Here is a 22,421-nt window from a genome sequence, read left to right as displayed (position 1 = left end):
TTATTGCATATATGGGGTTATTTGTTATTATACTTAAAACCCTTATATGTCAGTATTTTTTTATTATTATTATTTTTATCATTCGAACATAAAGCAGATGAAAAGATGCTGAAGCAAATCCCATTCAGTGTCAGAAACCTTTTTCTTCCTGTTTTCCAGTCCTGTCTGATTTCCCTTTTTCCACTGTTTTTGACCATTATCCACTGTTACTGACATGTAGAAGAAAGTACCATCTTTCATTTGATTATCTCAGTTCCAGAATATATTTCATCATTGAAGTCTTTCTCAGAAATCCTCTCTAAAACATCTTCAAATTAATTCCGTTGCATGCTTAATCTTTTCCAGAATCAAACAATCACTAATGCTGGAAAAGACCTCCAAGATCATCTAGTCCAACCATCAACCCACCAGCACCACACTCACTAAACCATGTCCCTCAGTGCAACATCTACCCTTTTCTTGAAAACCTCCAGGCTCCACCACTTCCCTGGACAGCCTTTTTCAATGCCTGACTACTCTTTCCGAGAATATGTTTTTCTGAATATCACAACTTGAGGCCATCCCCTCTAGTCCTATTGCTAGTTACGCAGGAGAAGAAGCTGAACCTCACCTCACTACAACCTCCTTTTGGGTTATAGGAGAGAGTGATAAGGTCTTCCCTGAGCCTATTCTTCTTCAGACAAAACAATTCCAGTTCCCTCAGTCACTTTCCTTAACACTTGTGCTCCAGACCCCTCACCAGGTTCATCGCCCTTCTCTGGACACACTCCAGGGCCTGAATGTCTTTCTTTTAATGAGGGGCTCAACACTGAACACAGTACTCAAGGTGTGGCCTCACCTGTGCCTAGTACAGAGAATAACCACCTCCTAGTTCTGCTGACTACACCATTTCATTTAAAGAAAAATGCTTCTTTTTGCTGTTGTTTGTACTCTCTTAAAAGGATACTGTTGGATTTATTCATGGTTTTATAGGGTTTCATATTTTTTGCATCTTTCTTGTGATTTCACAGAATCACAAGCTGAGGTTGGAAAGGACCTCTGGGTCCACTTGGTCCAACCCCTGCTCAAGCAGGGATGCCCAAAGCAGGTACCCAGGACTACATCCAGGTGTCTTTTGAAGATCTCCAGGGAAAGGTCCCTGCAATCACCGGGTAACCTGTTTAAGTGCTCTGTCACCCACACAGCACAGAAGTGTGGCCAGTAAAGATGTGTGTTGAGACAAAACCTCCTGTTTTCTAATCTGTGCCCATTGCCTCTTGTCCTGGTGCTGGACACCACAGAAAAGACCATGACTTTTTTTTTTTTTTTTTTTTTCCTGTGAAATCAGAGGAAAGGTACAGTTAATGACACAGAAATTTAGGGCACTGAATTGTTCTACACCACACACCAAAGTGTACTTTCTAACTGTCAATACCAGCCTGTCACAGTACAGTTTTAATATGCCCTTTGTATAGCCTTTCTGTTGTAAAAACTAAGTAAAGGTGTGTATAATACTGTCAAATATGAGAATAAGAAATTGCTTTACATAGATAATTCTTCACACTATTCTGCACAGTTATTCAAGGAACCATCAGCGACAGAATATGGTACATGTTCCATGAGACTAACATCAGAAAAAGTATTTGAAGTGACAAATTTTAAGTATAACATGCTTTGGCAGTCTTTTTGGTTATTTACACATTCTTCTACGGATATCAGCAACTCATAGAAATATTCTGGGTTTAAACAAACATAAAACAGATTATACAAACTGAGGTACACACATTCCTTCAATAGTTTGTTTTGAATACTTTTCAAATTAAACCAAAAATTACCAGAATCACCTACAAGATGGCCTTGTCAAATAGTGCCTGGAGGTTAGGGAAAAGAAAAGACCCCAAAATGCACTGTGGAAAGATATAATAAGAAATAGCAGTTTTCTATCAGAGACTGACAAGCCGGTTAACTGAACAAGACTTTACAAAGAATGGGTACTTTATCTTTCTATTATGATGCAAATAAAAGCTGACATGTAAATAGCAGCCTCTTTCCAGCCAAGAAATCACCCATAAGTGCAATCACTGTCTCAATGAAACAAGACAAGAGCTGCACTAATTGAGACACAACTTTATTATTCATAAGCTTTGTAGATTTACATTTATTTACATTTTAATTTTTGAAAAACTTGATTCATATCTAAAAAAAATAATAAAAAATAATTCTAAATGTAATTTTGGTCATTAAAAATTATGCTTCAAAAGTGAACACAAAACATTTTCAATTATTCTTTATCAAATGCCCTTGATATTATTTGCACATAACAGTGAAAAATGTGGTTGCTGGAAAAGACAGATGTATATACTAAATGTATATACTTATGTCCTGGCATAACAATATATGGAGAAAAGGTATAGAAGATTATAATTGTATAAAAATGGCTGACTACACTGGATATTTTATTATTATCTAGACATTTAGAATTAATAGATGAACATGAAGACCTTAGGATACAAAAGTTCATTTTCCAAGTACAGTCACAGACAGAATTAATTGAATGAAAGTTTCCACAATAAGTTATGCTATGCATGTTTGAAATTTTCAATTATCCCTCTCTTGAGGACAATTTCAAGCTTTCAAATTTATTACTTATGCAGATCAAAATGAATGAATGATTTTTTTTTTTTTTTCAAACAAATTTACTAGGAGACTTCCAATGTGCTGTATTTATAAGCAGCACATAAGCATTAGCTATTTCAATATAGTGCCTTAATGCAAATAATAGAGCAGCTAGTAGAAGTCACAAGTAAACTTACTTATAAACAATGTTTTTACATGCACCAAATAATCTCTATCTCATTTTATTTATTCTTTTATTAAAAGACACAGTCATATAAGGGGAAACAGATTTATATGAAAAATTACAAAAAATCATTTTACTAATATTGGTCTACGTAATTTTGACTACTTAACAAAGCTTTTGTTTTGTCTCTTGAACACTTCAGTGAATGAGGACACAAAATGGATTTAACTCTTTTTTTCCTGTTACGTCTTTTGCAGAAAACATACATGAAAATTACCAAGTGTGTACCCTAATTTACATGTTTATATAGATCAGAGCTTTGCTTATTAGTTGATACTGCCTTAGAATTAAATAAAATCATATATGTTGTAGAAAGAACAGATTTGAGTAAAAATAATACCTGAAACCAAAATACCATGATAAAAAAAAAAGATATACATTTAAACTGTACAAAGGGAGCTACTTTTTTTGGGGGGGGGGGGGGGGAAGGGGGTCGGGGGGAGGTACAAATTTATCCAATCATCTAGAAGAGAGGATAACTACTGTTAGCAGTAACTGATGGTGCACATACTTAAAGCCAACTCTCATAGGCTTTAAGTAAAGCTTTTAGGAGAAACAGAATAACACCTGATCTGCTGGAGACAGAAGCACTTGAGTGAAACTAATTCTAATGAAGAACTGGCAGATTAATGAAATCCAGAAAGACAGAAGAGAAGGAAAATTCAAGCAAGGAAGGACAGGCAATTAAAGTTTTCTAGTACAACAGTTTAACTACTTTCAAGAAGCCACTTCAAACTCTTTCTGTAATTTACCTATTTGAATTGATTACAATGTTCTGAGCAACCTGATCTAGCTGTATACATCCCCATTCACTGAGGGGAGTAGGACTGGCTGACCTTTAAAGGTCCTTTCCAAGTCCACACAATTCTGTGACTTTTTTGATTCTATGATTTACAGTACTTGTAAACAGGAAACATACAACACTTGTGAACATTATGTTGACACTAGCTGACATAGCTGCATAAGGTCAATTTGGGCTGTTATACCAGGAGAAAAAAGCTATTCAAAAGCGAATCGGGGCCCAGAACACAGATTCAGATGCTACTGTTATTTCTTAAATGATTAAGAAGTCTTTGAAAGTATTGTTCTATTCATTCTTCAATCCATAGACAGATACTAGATTTCATTTTATTCTGCAGCTCTCCATTGTTGCCACCTGTAAGAGTATTTTAGCTTGAGGAATTTGTCAGCAAAGTTTAACGATTCTTCTTGTTTTAAAAGTCAGATCAAACATATGCATTTACGCAGTAGAAATTAGAAAAAAAGAAATCATTTTCATACACTAAAGATAATTCTTCTAGCTGTTTTGAATAAGCTCTAGCACCTCAGACACACATATCATCATTTCACTAGACTGCTGCTGTCAACACATGCTTAAAATAAAGAACCCAGATGATTTACTGATATTCATGGCACTCCATTCTCCAGCTGCTAACTGTAAACATATATAGGCTGTAACTAAAACAGCTGGTAAGTCTTACTTACCCATTTATTCCTGAGTGAACATAAGGTCTGAGAATAAACTGCCCTTACATAAATCCAATAGTGGTTTTGTCCATAAATATGTAAATAAAAATCTTACTTTGTTTTGTTCTGTTTTGATTTCCCAAGGGAATTTGACTAATTCTCCCTTGAATTAATCCTACTCTCTTTTCAAAAGCTGAAGTCAGGATTTATTCCAGCTTAATGAAGCAACTTAAGGCTGGCCAGGTGCACAGCTCTCAGTCTGTGTGCTTATTAGTACCGCTTTTCTTGAAATCATGAAGAGCCTTCTCACTCATTTAAAAAAAAAAAAAAAAGAAAAAAAAAAAAGCTTTATTTTATATTTATCCCTGGATCAATGAGAGAATCTAAACAAATGTATTTTCACATAGCTGAGAAATTTCACATTTGGGAGCTGTGGATGGAAAAAATCAAATATTGACCTTTTTAAAAATCGAATATTGACCTTTTTAGTATAATTAAATATCTGTATTTTAGTCTAATTAAAGTATTACTTGAAGTGATTTTAGTTTTAGCAATAATTTGTAAGTAAACTATATTTTACCTATGAAATAGAACATACAGAGAACTGGATTATATTTTAATTTCCACACTGTCAACATATCAAGGGGAAGTTCTTTACTGCGAGTGGCGAGGTGCTGGAACAGGCTGCCCACAGAAGTTGTGGATGCCCTGTCTCTGGAGGTGTTCAAGGCCAAGTTGGATGGGGCCCTGGGCAGCCTGGTCTAGGATTAAATGTGGAGGCTGGTGGCCCTACCTGTGGCAGGGGAGTTGGAGCTTTGTGATCCTTGAGGTCCCTTCCAACCCAAACCATTCTATGATTCTATGAAAAGTAATAGTTCAGAATCAAGTGTGTCCGCCATATCTACCTTGGGAGTTGAGGCAGGGGGATGGTGTACCTATAGTCATCAAGCCTAACAAGGTCTTACAATGTTCAAGACTTTCACACAAAGATATTACAAACTCTTTTGTGATTAATTCCACACCATATTTCAGAATAAAGCATTATTTTTTATGCCTTGCTGCAGGTGAGAAAATTCTTGCACCATTTACAAAATCTGCATTTGGCTGAAAAATACTTCTCTTTTGTCAACGAGAAAATACTTCACTTTATCAGAGTTACATAGCACTCAAGACACAAGAAAATGGAAAATCCTGACCTCATTGAAGTCACTAGATAAAATGTCAGTAATAATGAGAAACAAGGATTTTATCTGATAGGCAAAATATATGAATATTTTTATTTTAAAAATAAACATACTACCCTTTATTTTGCATGCCACATAACATAAAGAAGAAGCATAAACTTGACATGAAAATGAAATTACCATTATACCTATTTCCTTTGCAAACCACACATTCTGCTGTAAGGCTTAAAACACATATAAAATTAGAGTTGTTTTTTCCAGTGCCACTTTATTCAGAAATGCAAGAAATCTGGTAATTTACTTTGAAACAACAAAGCTGATGGAGATGGTCAGTAGTGAAGAGCAATTTTATGGGATATCCAGAAGCATTCTTTTCAAAAGAATGAAACACAGCCTGCTGTTCTGACTTCAGTGTCTTAGAACTTGGGAAAATTCCATTTTTCACCAGTGTCAGGTTATACAGTCACCTCATAAAACTATTTACTTGTAAACATACTTCCACTTCATAACATACTTTATTGATTCACAAGACAGTCTTTCTTTTTTTCTTTAGAAATAGCTATGCAGCATCTTACTGAATGCTGCCATTTCGTCAGTAATCCTGAAAGTGACTATAAATTATAATTTTAGATATCAATCAGGTTTAAGATGATGGTGTTTAAGAAATCCCTATTTTTTGTTGGATTAGTATGCAAAATAGCTATACAGTTAATATCTCGTATATACATATACATAGAAATATTTATAGACATTGATCACATCCCCCCCATTGTCTTCTTTTCTCAAGGCAGAACAGACCCACGTCACTCAGCCTTTCCTCAGAAGAGAAGTGCTCCAGGCTCTTTATCATCTTTGTTGCCCTCCACTGGACTCTCTCCAGGAGATCCTTGTCTCTCTTGCACCAGGAGGCCAAGAAATGGACACAGTATTCCATATGAGGCCTGAGCAGGGCAGAGCACAGGGGTAGGGATCACCTCCCTTGATCTGCTGGCCATGCTCTTTTTAATGCAGCCCAGGATGCCACTGGCTTTCTAAGCCATCGGGGCCAACCTGTCATCCACTAGGATCCCCAGGTCCCTGTCCACAGAGCTCCTCTCCAGCATATCATCTCCCAACCTGTACAGGTGCATGCGGTTATTCCTTTCCAGATACAAGACTCTACACTTGTTCTTATTAAATCCCATCTGATTCCTCTGCCCAGGTCTCGCTGAATGGCAGCACTGCCATCTTGTGTATAATCCATTCCTCCCAACTTTGTATCATCAGCAAACTTTCTGAGGGTGGACACTATTCCCTCATCAATGTCATTGATGAAGATGTTGAATAAGACCAGACCCAGCACCAACCCTTGAGGAACACTGCTAAATAAGGTCTCCAACTGGATTTTGCACCACCGATCACAACACTCTGAGCTCTGCCAGACAGCCAGTTCTCAAACCAACTCATCATCCACTCATCTATTCCACACTTCCTTAGCTTTATTATAAGGATGTTGTGAGAGACAGTGACAAAATGCATTGCTGAAATCAAGGTAGACTACATCCACTGATCTCCACCCATCCCCCCAGCTGATGATGACATCATAGAGTCACTGGTTAGTTGAGCACGACCACCCCATGCTGACTACTCCCAGTAACCCTCTTCTCTTCCAAAATGCTCAGGTCATAAGTGTATTGGTGTAGTGATATGGTTATTTCTCTCCCTTTCTCTCTTCTTGAATTTAAAACAGTATATTTGTATCAGAGGGAAGAGGAAAAAAAAAGCCATAAGAGTGAGTATAGTTGTGTAGTTTGACATAGATAATCAAACAGTGAAGTCAGAAATTCCAAATATTGTGGTAAGCACTTGCTTTCAGACACAATGTTAAGAATTCATAGATAGAAGCTTTTCTTTTCAGATCTCTCTGAGGTAAAAAATGTTTTAGAAATACAAGAAATAAAAGATCAGAGAAATTCTGCTAATTGGTATGTAGCAGTTTTAGTTCATATGATCACAATGAAATGTATGTAACGTGTAGCCAAGTAAGTCTACTGGGGCAGCAGGAGAGCATTCTAGTGAGTATCTTAAACTTCACGATCATTAACGTATACCTTTCCACTGATTAAGTTTATGGATGAAATGGAACAAATCCAGTACAAGATCAGTCTTTAGCTATACCAGCTTCAGAAAAATAACAACCACATTAAAATCATAAACGGGAAGAGAATGAATCTATTAATAAACATGGCTTCAAGGTCATAACATTTGACAGAACAAAGCTGTTAATTTTGAAGGTGTGATTTCTCTGTTCACTTCTTCAACTAAATAGCTTGAGCAGCATGTTTTTCAGTACAACATAAATTTCATTTAGTTATAAAGTAAATAATATAATAAATACATCAATATTAAACTTCTTCAGATATATTTGCACTGTTTGCAAGTGATCATGATTGAAGTGCAGTGCAGGCACACTCGTATTTAACTGGCAAGATTGTAAGGGATGCACAATGCTCCCAAAAGGTAAGCTATATGAAGTTCAGTTGGGATATCTTTATATCTTCATATACTTTAATATCTTTATTGACGACCTGGATGAGGGCATTGAGTGCACCCTCTGTAAGTTTGCAGATGACACCAAGCTGGCTGGAAGTGTTGATCTGCCTGAGGGTAGCGAGGCCCTACAAGAGGGATCTGGATAGGCTGGATAGCTGGGCTGAAGCCTAATGGGATGAGATTCAACAAGACCAAATGCCGGGTCCTGCACTTTGGCCACAGTAACCCCAGGCAACGCTACAGGCTTGGGGGAGTGGCTGGAAGACTGTGTAGAGGAAATGGACCTGGGGGTGTTGATTGATGCTAGACTGAACATGAGCCAGCAGTTTGCCCAGGGGGCCAAGAAGGCCAATGGCATCGTGGCTTGTATCAGAAATAGTGTGGCCAGCAGGAACAGGGAAGTAATTGTCCCCCTGTACTCAGCACTGGTGAGGCCAGCACCTCGAGTACTGTGTCCAGTTTTCGGGCCCCTCACTGTAAGAAAGACATGGAGGCCCTGGAGCGTGTCCAGAGGAGGGCAACAAAGCTGGTGAGGGGTCTGGAGCACAGGTCTTAGGAGGAGCGGCTGAAGGAGCTGGGATTGTTCAGTCTAGAGAAGAGGAGGCTCAGGGGAGACCTTACTGCTCTCTATAACTACCTGAAGGGAGGTTGTAGTGAGCTGGGGGTCAGCCTCTTCTCTCGGGTGACTAGTGATAGGACTAGAGGGAATGGCTTCAAGCTGTGCCAGGGAAGGTTCAGGGTGGATGTTAGGAAATACTACTTCTGTAAAAGGGTGGTCGGACACTGGAATGGGCTGCCCTGGGAGGTGGTGGAGTCATTCACCCTGGAGGTGTTCAAAGAGCATTTGGATGTTGTGTTGAGTGACATGGTTTAGCAAGAACCATTGGTGAAGGGTGAATGGTTGGACTGGATGATCCTGTGGGTCTTTTCCGACCTTAGCAATTCTATGATTCTATGATCTCTTTTTTAGAGACTATGTACGCACACTACTCAGTATGTTCAGTGATAGTATATGTTCATTGTGCAAACTGTATTGATACTGTTTTCCAGAATTGTAGAGGACACCTGCAGGCACTGAACGCTTGATGCTTGCTGAACTTGTTTTATTATGATATGTTTTATATTGATAGCACAGCAGAGATAAAGCAGTCTGTCAAAGCAAGTGGCTAACCAAGTGACATACAGAAGGTTAATGGAAAACAAATGGCTGTGCTTCTTTTTAAATTTGCAGAGCCTCTGTCACCTTATACACATAGAATGAGAAAGATTTGGTTGGAAAGAATGGTTGGACTGGATGATCCTGTGGATCTTTTCCAATCTTAGCAATTCTATGATTCCCATTATTGAAGTTAGATACCTGTAAATTAAATCTGCAAGATGTATGTGGGTACACCAAAAGTAGAATTACAGTTACCAAGAACTCCCAGTTCCATATTTAACATACATCCACTGTTGATGATTTCTCTAATGGTCATTTTGATCATATAAGTCCCCAAACAATTTTGCGTTTAAAGTAACATTTACATGGCTAAATCCAAAAGTAGATAATGACCATTTGCTTCTGTGAGCATTTTTCTCTTTTTACACTCTTATAAACACACTGCAAAAAACATCAGTTCAGAAGAGAGACTACCCTTTATGCTGATCTGCCCACCTCTATTAGAAGAAAGCAATGACCTCTGCTTCCTTTTGGATATCCTGATTCCAGAATGAACATAGGAATTGAGAGTCTTTAGTACAGTGAAACACTTTCTGTCAACATAGCATGAAATGCTTTACCTCAGGGATAGGACTCATTACATGTATTTTTAATAGTAGTTACTACTTTTCCAGGCTCCTACTCAGGGAAAATGATTATGATGTCTTGTGTAAACATCAGGAATTATATGGAGGTTTGTATAACTAGGACCATATCAGAAATCTCTGTACCATTTTGTCTCATAAACATGTCATTTACGCTTTTTTCAAAAGTTGGTTGAAAAAATTTGTAGGCAACTGTTAGCTTGCCTCACTTGAAAATATCTATTAGCTATTTAAATTACCTAAATTGACATTAAATAACATAAGTATGTAGGGTGCATATTTTATGACACTACTTCAAAAAATAGAACTTGGTCTTATGTGTGGAAGTGCAAGAACTAGAATAGCAGCAGTACATGATTTGTACTGATGTTTTACGCAGAGTGGCTCAGAGTACACTTGACATAAGATTATAATGCCTTGTGACCTAAATTGTCTGTAAGTGCTGTAATTAGGGATAGTATTCCAAAAGAGAAAAACACCATATCATAGATAAATGAACCATTTCAGAGCATAACATTTCTTCAAAAACGTGTTCCTTTCTCTTTTCTCTAATTCTGTAAATTCTCAGTTTCAAGTTTTAGAGAAATGAAGTAAACACCATCAAAATAAGTGTTTTTCTTTTGTACATGATGATGTGCAGCTGTATACAATATATCACACTCTGTTTATCTTTGAAACATACAGCACAAACATTTAAAATGCTATTTCAGCTTGGCTCTTTTCCTCTCTTCATTATGTTTAGAAGGGCAGATGTCAGCTGCAACATCTTCTGATTTGGCTTTTTCCTCCCACTTTTCTCACTATTACAATATTAAACTATAAAAAACAGTAAAAAACAAAACAAAAGGAACAACCCTAAGTAATCACAATTCTCTATGGCACCTGTGCATCATATACACACATCTATCCTGCATATATAACCTCAATAATTCTGGTGGCTCTGTTTATTCAGGTGAAATACCAAACTAATAATTCATAATTCTTCTTCCTCCTACTTCCACAGAGTCTGTACCTTATTCATGTCAACCTATTAATTCCTAAGGGAAAGGGGCAAAGAGGTTATACTGGCTCCTCAAATATGCTCTGCTGCTCAAAGTGTAAGTAAACTGATACAAACTTTGAATAAGCAATGGCTTTGGTCCCAATACAAAAAGAGAAGCAAAGCAAAAACTTCCTTTGAGGGGTTTTACCTATTAATTCACCCTTAAAAAAAAAATTAAATTAAATTAAAAGAAATCACCATACCCCTACCTATTTGAAAGAGTAAATCATCACAGAAAATTGAGATTTTGTTGATTAGAATATTTTTCTCCAGCTGAAGTGAAAGACTGTTTGCATTTTGAAGTGGAGGCGTATCATTAAGATAAGCTGTTGTTTTTAATCACAAGTAAAATACATGATTTTATGAATAAACTCATATGAGGGCTGATCTGAAAGTAGCGTCTCCAATTTTATTATGCCGGCCCATAATGTCTGAGGAGGATGTTCATGGTATGGTAGTAGAGGTTGAAACTTCTCATCAGTATTCTGTTACGTTTTGTTGCCATGAAACAGATGGCAGCAAAGGGGCAATCTGACAAAACAGCACCTGACATGGAAGTGTGCATGAAGCAAAGGTGTAGCATCGAATCCCTCCATGGGGGGGGGGGGGGGGAGGAGGGGGAACACACAAAAACACACTGACTGACATTCATAGATGCTTCCTTAACATTTATAGAGACCAAAGAATAGATGTGAGCACAGTGAGGAAGTGGGTGATGCATTGCAGCAAAGTGAGAACAACAGTGGGTGATTTCCATTGGTGCAGATTTTTATTATCATGGCATGCAGTGAAAAAAATTTAGCTAATAGTTATCTTGAAAAATAGTGTTTTCTATCTGAGAATTTGCTCTATCAAATAGTGTTACTGTGTTCTTTCTATCTGTTGTAGTTTCCATGGAAATAAGAGGAGGCATTACTTTTGGAGCAACCTATGTAGATTCTGTTCTTTGTAACATGAAGGTGCCAGTAATTCAACCAGGAATTCAGGTAACTTATAATAAATTTTAAATAGTTCTTGAGAATCTGTATTAGTCAGATTGTCTACAGTCTTCCAATCTGATGTAAGAATGTCCTAGGTCCCTTTAAACTAGACCAAGATATATTTTATCAGTAACCCATTTCTAGCAAATATCAGAACAGCTCAGCTTTACGTCTTGATAAAATGTAGCTCATAGTAATTAATTGAAAGAAATAATCAAATACCATGCATGAGCCTTCTGAAGCTAGCTCAGCATGAAAATGTACTCAAGAGTCATTATATTTTTCCCTAGACAACTTGAAACAGATATTCTGTAATCTTGTTGCCACTCCCAAAGTTCCTTAAAACTGAAAATTTCATTTTGAGATCAGTTTAGATGTGCATGCTTGCTACTTTTTCTGAGGCTGACAAGTCTCATTTCACCCATGACAGCCTCCAGCTGTTAAAATAGAAATATGAATCGAACATGGATTACTGATGTGAAAAGCCAATTCCATCACTTTGACAGAAGAAACAAGCAAGATCTACTTAGGCTGTGATTGTTGCAATCATATTATATTACTGTGTTAGATTTTTTTAGGTCAGTGGCACCCACACTGATAAGCAAAAATACTTCACGTGAAGCTACACTAGCTGACATGCGTAAATAGAAATGTCAGCCAGGCACTAATTAAACTGAGGCTTGTGAATCAACATACTACAACATTCCAGGTCCCTATGACAATTTCAATTCTCCTGAACTGAAATGCAGTTACTTATCAGAGAGATTTTATGCCCTGCACATCCTTATTGACTTTGTACAAAAGATGAGTTGTATTCTGCCAGAAATATTCACCATCAGATTTGTCTCTGGAATCTAAGGAACCACTATAACTAGATTTGCCGCATCACCCCATGATTGTTCTTATGGTCTTTATGGACCTCTGCGAACATGTGAAAGAAAACAATTCACAAGTTTATTTAACCTCAGTAGAGGATCAAATAACCACAACTGATTGTAATACTCTTTCTAAATTGCCCTTCTCTTTTCCAAATAGTAGGCTTTTGATCGTGTTATTTTTATTTTATTTTTTCTTTCTGCAGAAAAATGAAAGTTTGTGCTTTGTGGTATACCTCACATACTCTGATGTCCTGAAAATCTGGACTGGTGGGTGACTGGCAGAAGAGCAACTGCAAACACAGATACAAGGTGATGTGCTGCTGTATGTTCAGATTGTACCTGGAGATCTCCAAGGATCCCTTGAAAGTAAACTCCCTCTTTTTCTTGCAGTAGTGCAGCCAGATCCAGTATTTCACTTCAAAATGCACTGGACTGTCCTATCCCCAGATCCAGTTTTCTGTTCAACGTGAAATGTTGAGTGTGTTTGCTGTTATAAGGATATACATAGTCAAGGGGAAGACTCTCATGCAGAACAAAAATGTGAGATTTTACAGTGCAAAACAGTACATGTGTGTCAGTCATGGTAAAACTGAAAACTACACACAGCATGAATAAATTAATCATGCCATATTCTGAATGTGTGATTTAAGAATTGCACTGCATGTCCACAACACAGAGCTGGCAGTGGGGCCGCAGGCTGCATTGTGAGGTGTGGCCAGGGCTGCCCTCTGCTGCACCGTCAGTTCCTGCTGCACATATGCCAAGATTGTACCACTGGGAAACATATTAGAAGTGTAGAAAACAAACAACAGTGTTTGAGAGGGGAGTGAGGGAAGAAAAAGTATGAGCAACAATCCTGTAGACACCAAGGCCAGAAAAGAAAAGGGAAGAGGTGCTCTAGGCATCAGAACAGAGATGTCCCTGCAGCGTGTAGAGGAGACCATGATGGAACAGGTTTATCCTGAAGAACTGCAGCCTGTGAAGGGCCCATGCTGGAGCAGATGAACACCGTAAGAGGGAAGGAGCAGTAGAGAGACACAGCCACGTACTGACTACATCCTCCCATGCCCTTCCTGTGCTGAAGGAGGGCAAATGCTAAAACTTGTTACAAATTCTAGAAATACTAGTTGAGTAATTATGTCATGTAAGCAAAAACAAGACAACAACAACAAAACAAACAAAACAATCGAAAACTCATTCCAGTCCCAACTGCCTGTTTTGCTGTTTCTGAGTTTGTCTAGCTGAAATGAGATGACAATGCTTGGTGCATGAGTAAAAAAGAGGGGCATGAAATCTAGTTCTTCTACTCACAATTTCTTTTCTTGAGAGTTAAATCATACAATATACAATACCATATACAGTAGAATTTACAATAGCATATTACCTGGTCATAGAACTTCACTAACAAGCTTCCTATCATATACAACAAGTTCTGACAACCGAGATTCCTAATTTGGCAGCACTAACGGGGCTTTTGGTCTATAATTTTTGTTATGTTCTATACATGATGTTGTGAAAATCTTTCTGATATGACAACTGTCTTTCGTAGGAGAGACTTGGGATAACTGCATTTGCTAAAGTCACAAAAATAAATTTAAACCATAATTTTCTTTAAATTATTCTTCCAAGAATTCTGTCCGGATATTTTTGTCCTGAGAAAACTCCATAGTCTACATGAAAAAAAAACAAACAAAAAAACACCCAACCAAGCTAGCAAACAAAGACAACAGCTTTTAATGTGTCAATTAAGTTCCTACTTCTAGACAGACTATTATACTACTAATAAACTGCTGTTTAGACAAAGAATATCAAACCAGAAACTAATTTAGATGAGTAATAATATTTCACAAAAAAAGACAGTTAAAAGATAAGTGCAAAATTATGAAACAGGCATCCAAATTAAGTGTATTACAAGTCTGTTTGCAAATGAAGAATTTGTTCTTATTAAATAATACCTAACGTATTCTTGAAAACCACACACATTTAATCTTGCTGGATGTCTTCAGAAAAATCTTGAATTCACCTTAAAATTATAAAACTGATAAAAAAAGTTAAATTTATCTTTTTTTCATGTAATAAACCTACAAATTGTGCCAAACATAAATTATAAATATTTGGAAAGACTGATAGAAATAACTAAAACCTTCCAAGCATTTTTCCAGTTAACAACAAACTGTCATGTGCAAATACTCAGCCAAAACAAAGCAAGTAAAAGGAGTAGCAAATCATAGGGGGGGGGAAGAAAAAAAAAAAGAGAGGAGATGGTCCAGAACTGGAATACTGGAATGATGATGTTCAAAAATCCATTCCATTCCGTGCAGATTATCCGGTAAACTTGCACAAAAGCCTTTGGCCTGCATTCAGCCTAACTAACTTTAAGCATTTAAATGAGAGCCATATTAAGAAGTGCCACCAACCTTACAAATAACATTCTGGTAAGTGCAAAGTCTCCCTCACTATATAAAGATAGAATAATAATTTTCCTAATTCAACAAATCTGTACCTAAAATTATTTAGGATCATCCCAGACACCCTTCTTCAATGTTTAAAGAAAAAAAAAAGTATTTAGATACCCTAGATAGATAGGTCTTGGCCTTCTGTACAAATTTATACTTTCCCATTCTAAGTATTAAATACTAAATGGGAACAATGCTTCTTCCCTGTCAGAGTTAACTAACCTCATTAGATGCTTTCCTGTCCAATGTTTATCATATAGCATAACAAACATTGATGAATATATATTTACTTATCATCAAGATCAAATTGGTACCTGCCAGGCATTGAGAAATTCTTGCTGCTAGTTAGTAATCATTTTACTACAGTATCTTGTCCTGCCAGCAAGGAAAACATGAACATGATATTCATTATCATACAAATTCTTTTTTATCTTGGTAATTACCATTCAAAATGACCCAAAATTGAATCTTCAAGTTCACTTTTACTGGTCCAAGTAATCTGAGCATTTCAGAGTCTTGTGAACGTCATAAAGCTATACAAATATGTGTGTGTATATATCTTTCTCATTAGACTTTCTGGAAAAGCACTGAATTCCATTTAGTATTTCCTAATGAAAGGACTGTCAATACTGCTTATCCAAAAATGCTGGTCCAGCTGGTTGACTGCCATCCACACTGAATCCCAGTATAACACTATCTGCTTTTGAAACAGCTTTTAAGCTACTATTTGAGAATATCTGCACAGGCTCAGACTCTTTCAGCCCATTAGTACTTAAATTTATTTTACTTGTTCCAAAACTAATGCCTCATATTTCTTTCCATGGATATTAAAACAGATACAATGAACCCAATATAGCTGTTTAATATAGCAATTTCCCAACAACAATACACTATTTTTTAACATACTCATCACCATTAGTCAATTCGCACATGAACGAGCTGATGAAGTGGCTCTTCTTTTTGTGGTGCGACAGCTGTGCATGGAACTGTTTGGAGCAGGGCTTGTCTTTCACATCACTGTCCCCACTGTTGAAACACACCACTCACTGCCTCACTATGCTCACATTGACTCTTCGGTCTCCATAAATATTCAGCAAGCATTTATTAATGTCAGTCGGTGGAACATTTTCCCATGGAGGAATTCAATTCCACACCCTTGCTGTTCCTATACACTTCCATGTCAGACACCATTTTAGCAGACTTCCCATCTCCTGCTGTCTGTCACATGTCAACAAAATGCAATGGAATATTGGTGAGAAGGTTTAACCTCTACTGGCATACCACTAACATCTGCCTCTGACATTTTGGGCCATCAAAATAAAATAGGAGGCATTACTTTTGGAGCAGTCCTTGGAACCTATGGAAGCGGGAAACGAGAACAGAAAAAGCAAATCGTATTTATCTGGTTGTCACCTTTCAGAAATTTATTCAAAAGCTATTTTCTGATTCTCATTTCCTACCTCATGTAGGCAATGCAGGAATGTCTCATGGTGTGTACAACTTTATATTCAGGAGGTAGCATTAAAGCCCTTCCTATGCTGAGCATGAATATGGTGTGGAATTTGTTTCTTCAAGCTATTACAATCAGTAACTTTATAATTCATGTTCAAAAATAAGATTCTAGGCTCCACCATCGAAAAGCCTAAAGCAGTTTCTCAGCCTACTTACCTCTGAGCCTATTTGTTAAACAATTTAGGAATAGAATTTTAAAAGAAATCAAAACTTATGAGTTACAGAAGTGATGCAGTTTTATCTGCTTATGGAAGTATTTCCCCGTGTCTTATTGTGCAACACTCACAGCATTGCCTTGGTCACCAGAAAGGATGTATATATATTTTTTTAAACAAGCCTCAATTAGTGTAGCTTACAAAAATAAAATAATAAAGTCTTTGATTTCCAAGTAAATATACTTTGTATTATGATTTTAGAAGTACTTTACTAAATGAAAACTTTTTTTTCCCTCCAGTCATTAAAAGAGAGAGAGATAAAGTTGAAATATCACGTGAACAAGTGAAATAAATGGGGAAAAAAAAACTTAAAAACTTAAAAAGGTGAAGACAGATCCAGAAATTCCTGATCATGAAAATGTACTTTTGAAATGATATAATGAAACAAGCTTTAAGTATTTTAGGTATGATGCATCCGTAAAACATAATGGCACAAAAGAAAGCTGTATAGAAAAAGTGTCTAGCAGAAAAAAAAAATACACTTTCCTATCCATGTTTTTAAGATAGATTTTATAAATCAAGCGTGAAAATTTTAAATATATATGTATATATCCCTATAGTAATTAAGTAAAAGACCTCAGACTTTTGGCAAAGAGGCAAAGCAGTTGAACTACTGAAAGTGTTTTGCAGAAGTGTTTTCATTTTTTTATTTACTTTATAAGAAAAAAAATATTTTTCATGTCTTAAAAATAAGTTAACCAAAGTCACAAAATATTAGTGACTAACAGTTAATCTTTGTCTGGACACCTGCTTATTATTTGATTTTTTAGCTTAATATTCAGAGATTTTCAGTTTGCACTGTCATAGATTCCTATTCCATAAATCTGCTGCTGCTCCTCCAGACATTGTTTACATCTAGGAACATACATTTAACAGTATTTTTGTGAGTGCTGCCTCTTTTGACAAGCTTTTATTTATGGTGCATGGCAAAGAGAAAAAAGGAAAAGTCCTCTAGCTCTCTGGTTATTCTCATGGCACTGTGAACTTGGTCCAACAGCTGGGAGTCCCAGAGATGAACACAGTACTTCAGCTGGCATTTTTCACAAGTGCAGAGCGGAGGGAGAAAATCATCTCCCCCAACTCGCTGATCATTGTTCTTTTGATGCAGATCAGGACATAATTGGCTTTCTGGGCTGCAAGCAGACACTGCTGGCTCACATTCTGTTTTAAATCAGCCAGTACTTTCAAGTCCTTCTCAGGGCTGCTCTTAATCCATTTTCCACCCAGACTGTATTGGTGCTTGATATTGCCCTGACCTAGGTGCAGGACCTTGCCCTTGCACTTGGCCGTGTAAAACTTCATTAATTTTACATGGACCCACCTCTCAGGCCTCTAAAGGTCCATCTGGATGGCATCCCTTCCATCCAGCATTTTGACTACAGAACTCAACTTGCTGTCATCCACAAACTTGCTGCTCTCAGTCCTGCTATCCATGTCACTGACAAAGATCACAGAATTGTAGGGGCTGGAAAGGATCTCTAAAGATCACTGAGTGCAACTGCTCTGCAAAGCATACCCCTCTACAGTCAGCTGCATAGGTAGGTGTCCAGGCAGGTATTGAGTATCTCCAGAGAAGGAGAACCCCACTGGGCACCCTGTTCCACTGCTCCATCACCCTCACTATTAAGAAGTTCCTTCGCATATTTCTGTACTCCAGTTTATGGGCATTTTCCCTTGTCCTGTCCCCACAGACCACTGAAAAGAAGCTGGCCACATCCCTTTGACTCTCACATTTAAGATATTTATAAACATTAGTAAGATTATCTCTGAGTCTTTTTTTTCTCAAGGCTGAACAGATCCAGGTCACTGAGCCTTTCCTCAGAAGAGAGGTTCTCCAGGCCCTTTATCATCTTTGTTGCCCTCCACTGTACGCTCTCCAGGAGATCCTTGTTTGTTTTGCACCAGGGAGCCCAGAACTGGACACAGTACTCCAGGTGAGGCCTGACCAGCACAGAGTACAAGGGAATGATCACCTCCCTTGATCTGCTGGCCATGCTCTTTTTAATGCATCCCAGGATACCACTGGCTTTCTTAGCCACCAAGGCACGCTGCTGGCTCATGGCCAACCTGCCGCCCATCAGGACCCCCAAGTCCTTTAACGCAGAGCTCCTCTCCAGCAGGTCATCCCCCAACCTGTACTGAGACTTGCGGTTATTCCTTCCCAGGTGCAAGACTATACACATGTTCTTGTTAAACCTCATCTGGTTCCACTGCCCAGGTCTCACTGAATGGCATCACACCCTTCTTGTGTGTCAGCCATTCCTCCCAGCTTTGTATCAATAGCAAATTTTTTTGAGGGTGGATGCTATCCCCTCATTAAGGTCATCAGTGAAGACACTGAACAAGATTGGAAAGATGTTAAATTATATTGGTCCCAATAAAGACAATTCTAATTTCATTTAAATTGAATAAAACAGGGCTAGTTATTAGATTGTTGCTGTAACTACGATAAATCCATTTGTACAAATGGAGCAATTGACTTTTTAAAACAAAAAATTATTTGTTTTAGATCCAATGTTAAGAAATTAAAACTGACCACTAATTCACAATAGGGATTAGCACAACTCAGCACAATGGCATTAAGATTTTTTCATCTTTTTTGATAAATTGAGCAGAAAAATCTTAGATTATTATCTTACTCTACTTCAATAAACTAGTCAAAAGTAAAGGAAGAAGCAAAGACATTCTGTACCATGCTACATGTCATCTAATTGAGCAATAGCTTACGTAGGTGCAATATCTACATTTTAAGGAATCAGTGGTAAAAGCCATTCCTCTGACCCCTGGCTTCAAAACAGTAACCAAAAATAGACACTAAGTGTGAGAATGTGCTATCCCAGTCCTCTATTCAAAGATGAAAGAGTTTTACGGTGTCCTTTTCAAAAAGGCTTGAAATTGGGTCATCAAAGGCAGTAGCAAATTATGCTAACAGCCTATTATTTGAGAATACCTTTACTCTGCTGGTTTGACTGTACTGCTTCAAATTAAAAAGTATTACTGCTGTTTCTTACAGGCTCATGTCCTTATCTTAACTTGAAAATACCAGTGACCATGAAACGGGAGAATGTTGTGACCTTCACTCAGTGTCATATACTGATCCTCAATTTCACAATCGTCTCCTTTTTAATTCAGCACCTCAAGAACATATCTTTCAGAAGAGCAATATTACTGAGTTAATACACAGGTAGAAGAAATTTTATTACCCACACTGGTCTCATTTTATTGTGGCTTCTCTTCATTAATTGCAAAAACATAACAGAAACAGTTCTGCTCCATAGAAACTCACTAAACCTCCCACAGAGCGTTATGATTTGATGTCATTTTGAAATTATAGCAGTTACACATTTTTCTGTAATAAAATGTGAATGAATGTGGCACTCAAAGGTAAAGAAGAAGTACTATTGACCAATTCTAGGTGCACAATCAAAAAAATAGAAATAAGATGCAGAAGGAAAAGAAATAGCAGAGTTTATCAGGCAACAGCAAATTATTTACCCTAATTATTTACTAGCTATAAAAAAAAAAAAATAATCTGTGCACACTATATATTCATACTAGGAGAACTGCCTGCAACAGAAAGACCACCAAAATATATATCACTACAAAACTGGAACTGGTCAAAAACACATCCCTTAAAAAAAAAAAAAAAAAAATCAGAATAGAGACAGAATAAGAAGGCTGAAGTCAATGACTCATAAGTGTTTCTTGACAAAGATAGTTTAAGAAACAAAAATAACCAATCTACTGGATATTTCTTAGTACAAATATTTATGGAAGTTAAGTGGAGGACAGGCATCCAACACATAAGAAAAGCAGCCACTCAATACTGAGCCGTTAAGCAGATTTCATGAATAAGTATTTTGAATGGCTACAATAAAATGTGGAAATACTATTCAAGCTAGTAGAGTTCACATAATTCACACAGCCAAGAGCTTTCTCCTTCCCTGCTTGGAAGAGTTTTCTGAGCTACCGTAGAATTATTCCACATCCAATTGCAAAGGCACACAAATAAATGTGAACATCATTCCCCAAGTCATACATGCAGGTGAGGAAGATGGCAAATAAAGATTTTACTGAAGTCTGCTATCAGGAAAAGATGAAGAGAAAGATGAAGGAATGCAAGCAAACAAGGATAACAGCAAGTATTAGCACAGGAAATAACTTCTACAGTAAAAAGAACACATCTGAAGACTGGTATTTTTAACTTTCTCGTGAGGCTATGTGATGAGACCAAAAGGAAAGCCACAAAAAAGTAAGTAATTTGAAGAAGGGCTATCTTTTAAAGTTGAATTTTGAAAACAGTCTATTTGAAGTTATACATGCAATGAAATGAAACATGTCATGTTCGTGCAACTCTATTAGAGTACCTTTATGAGGTTACTGCCAGGAAGAAATACAGAGCAGCTCATAATTAACCTCTAGATCCATTTCAGTTTATGCCTATTCAGAGTACGTAGAAATGTTACTGATAAAGATAACTGAGAATTAAATGTATTCTTACAACATATGGCAAGATTTAAAATGAGTTTCTGTTTCTTTGACATTGAAAGATATCTATGCTGTTACAGTTGTTTGCAATAGAGCTTAGACTTCACCCTAACCGTCCGTGTTATGACCTGGAGAGCTCAGCAGTGTTGTCTACAACAGTTTTATGAGTCATTTCTCGTCTGCACAAAGAGCTTGCTTCCCCACCAATATTTGTTACTAGATTTTAGTACACAGAACAAGGTAACAGAGCTAAGCCCAAGAGGATGCTGAAAAAAAGCAACACATTGACTACTCTAAATTCATGCACTGATGTTTGCATGTATTCTCTGCAGGAGCATTTTACCCGCATAAAGAATTCTGATAAAATAAATTTTTATTTGTGTACTGAGAGAAAAATTTTGACTGATCTAAATCTAAAGCTAGCAGAATTTAAGTGTTTTTTGTTTGTTTTTTCCTTCTATGTGTATAAGATAGAAGAGGAAACACCTGGATTGGATTTATGCTAGAGACATCTCAAAATTAAACAGACATTTTTGATTTTAAAAAAGGTAAACTTCCCTTTGAATTTTAATGTCCATGGCTTATTATAATTATTACCATTTATTACTGGATAAAGCACGTCAGCAAAGCCTATTACAAAGGCATAGGCCATGATGTCAGTGCTCCAAGTGAGCTGGATGAAAGTTCTTAACCAAAGCCCCATACTTCTGAATTGAAGTTATCTTTCAAGCTAGCCTAGAGACTTAACAAAAAGACATAAACTATACACACCAATTACCTAAATTATAAACACGTTGTAGCAATTAGAGAGATTAATACAACAGGAAAGGCATTACAACAAAGGTGGGCGATGAAAGGATTAGCACAACAGAGAGGCACTATATAGGAAGGGAAGAAGATTGCTCACCCATATCAGAAGATCCCAGGTTTGCAGGGGAAAGCCTCCCCAAAGAGGGAACTCCAGGAAGATACCCTTCCCCAGTGGCAATCAGCCCTTAAATGAGGTCTAAGAGAAGTGCAGCCAG

At 37.2% G+C, this 22,421-nt stretch overlaps 1 protein-coding gene and 1 long non-coding RNA gene across 4 annotated transcripts in view; one reads left to right on the top strand and one right to left on the bottom strand.

The window, feature by feature from the left end:
- The window catches only part of CSMD1 (CUB and Sushi multiple domains 1), a 1,033,500-nt gene that overhangs the window by 314,927 nt on the left and 696,152 nt on the right, over positions 1-22,421 (bottom strand). The window lies entirely within an intron of this gene.
- LOC121110166 lies at positions 7,088-14,481 on the top strand. Of its 2 annotated transcripts, XR_005858153.1 has the most exons (6): positions 7,088-7,261; positions 7,889-7,989; positions 10,829-10,922; positions 11,756-11,853; positions 12,929-13,034; positions 13,116-14,481. It is a non-coding gene; the product is annotated as an uncharacterized LOC121110166 (long non-coding RNA). The 2 variants fall into 2 exon arrangements; XR_005858154.1 differs by lacking the exon at positions 7,889-7,989.

The sequence above is a fragment of the Gallus gallus genome, chromosome 3 (assembly GCF_016699485.2).
Source record: "Gallus gallus isolate bGalGal1 chromosome 3, bGalGal1.mat.broiler.GRCg7b, whole genome shotgun sequence".
NCBI lineage: Eukaryota > Metazoa > Chordata > Aves > Galliformes > Phasianidae > Gallus > Gallus gallus.
This window is presented reverse-complemented; position numbering and strand designations above follow the sequence as displayed.